The sequence below is a fragment of the Cebus imitator genome, unplaced genomic scaffold (assembly GCF_001604975.1).
Source record: "Cebus imitator isolate Cc_AM_T3 unplaced genomic scaffold, Cebus_imitator-1.0 Scaffold232, whole genome shotgun sequence".
NCBI lineage: Eukaryota > Metazoa > Chordata > Mammalia > Primates > Cebidae > Cebus > Cebus imitator.
Genome location: NW_016107547.1, coordinates 1324939 through 1327144, shown reverse-complemented (window position 1 = coordinate 1327144; position 2206 = coordinate 1324939). Strand labels below are relative to the sequence as shown.

The following is a 2206-nucleotide window of genomic DNA, read 5'->3' as shown; positions in this document are numbered from 1 at the left end:
TTACCAAACATCACAGAATTGATAAGTGGCACAAATGGGAATTTCAACTTGATTTGTTTGATTCTAAAGCTCAGGTTCTGCCCTCTAATTAAAGGTACAATTTACATGAAGTGAAAGGCATGAATATGAATGGTACAGCTGTGTAACATTTTACTTATATATGTAGCTACATGATCACCACTCAGGTCAAGATATAGAACATTTACAACATCCCAGCAAGTTCCTTTGCACTCCTTCCCCATCACTACTGCCTGCCCTACATACACACACACACACCAGATAATCATGTTTTGACTTACATCACCATCTATCAGTGGCTCTCAAATTGTAGACCCTGAACCAATAGCATCAGCATTACCTGGGGACTTGTTAGAAATACAAATTCTCCGTCCCCACCCCAGACCAACTGAATTGGAAACTCTGGGAGCAGGGCTGTTAAAACACAGAAAATTGTGTTTTAACAAGCTCTCCAGATGATCTGTTGTGCAATCGAGTCTGAGAACTGCTGCATAGAGCAGTTCTGCATGTTTTAGAAATTCATAAATAGAATCATATAATGTATACCTTTTTTTGTCTCACTTTTTTTCTCAGCAAAATGTCTGTGAAATTTATTCATATTGTTACCTGTTTTAGGTGGGTGTAAAGCTGGTTATTGTGGGGTTTGCCATTACTTTGGCGAAAACTGCAATTACTTTTGCACCAACCTAAGTATCAGTAATTGTTGCATTTTAAATTCCTGATTAGCAATCCATTGTATGAATGTACAATATTATCTCTTTGAGAGATCATTAGTGGAACTTTTATTAAGGGAAGTATGTTTTCTTTTTTATTTATGGCAAATACATTTGTGGAATCACAAAATTAAGGCCCAAGTTATGTATGAATAAAACAGATCATTATGTCATATAATTTCAGAAAGGCAATGCAGCCCTCACAACAAAATCTCTTTCTTAACTTGCTTCCTAATGCCAGAAATTTATTTAATAGGGAGCCAAGACTTTTATTCCATAATAAGCATTAATATTTAAAAGGCATGTATGTGTTCCAAAAAAAATTTTTTTTTAAATTATACTGAAGTGTTAATGACCTATCCTTTCTTTACATTAGAGTATGTATACTATCACTTAGTTATCCAAATCTTCCACTGACATTAATAATCAATCATGCTACTTTTATATTTTGATTTCCAATGCAATCTCAGGACTCTGCTCGTCAAATTATCCCAGGCAGGAACTGTCAATCCATCACTGCTGACGTATCATCTCTGACTTAATTCCTCTTCGTGTTGGGGTGTGTGTGTGTGTGTGTGTGTGTGTGTGTGTGTGTGAAAGAGAGAGAGGGATTTTGGTGGAGCTTAGAACTAGAGACAGAGGGGATGTATGGATCAGAAAGAGAAGCAGTCACATTTTATCCTGCAATTACATTTGAAAGCCCGTGAGGTTTGGGTACCTAGGATGCAGTAAATTCCTTTATTTTTCTTTTAATAATGTAAACATGAGCCATTCAGAAGGCATCCTCTCCTCTTATTCTCTACAAGGAAGAGAAGAACAATAATCATCAATGGCAAATGGCAGTTGCAGTGAGGCAACACAATACCTAGGGTCGGCTTCATGCTCAGGAAAGAACTCTGAACCTCCTCCTCATAGTTTCTAGTTCTCTACACATTCAGATTAACTCCTCTAGTAATAAACTATAGAAATGAACCCTGGAAATATAGCCTTAGTAAATTATTAGTCAACTGAATCTGTAAGAAATCAACTTAGTAACAGCAAAAACAATGACAACAACAACTATTACTACTACTACTTTTACTAAGAGCTTTGTGTTGGGCTTTATGGCAAGCGATTCAACTGAATAGCCTCATTTAATCATCAAAACCCTTCCGGGCCATTATTACTATTCCCATTTTAAACATTAAATTGATGTTTAGACGAGTACCCAAACGCACATGACAGAGCTGAGATCCAAATCCAGGCTATCTGACTCTATATCCTGAGTCTTTTGGTTTGTTTTTATTTGTTTTGTTTATGTTTTTGTGTTTGGATCCCGATTTTACTGACTCTGAGATAACTAGATTTCTTTAAGGCTACATAGAACCCCTTCCCAACTCTTATTAAAAGTGTCTGAATCCACTTTCCTGCCTTAATAAGAATATAGTGACCATCACTGAAGATTTTTTTTTTTTTTTTTTTTTTTTTTTTTTTTT

The 2206-nt window shown here is 35.7% G+C and overlaps 1 non-coding gene across 1 annotated transcript; it reads right to left on the bottom strand.

Moving 5' to 3' along the window:
- Nucleotides 1-1498: 1498 nt before the first annotated feature.
- On the bottom strand, nt 1499-1721 carry LOC119466825. The gene has a single exon (XR_005195314.1). It is a non-coding gene; the product is annotated as a small nucleolar RNA U3 (small nucleolar RNA).
- Between the last annotated feature and the right edge of the window lie 485 nt (nt 1722-2206).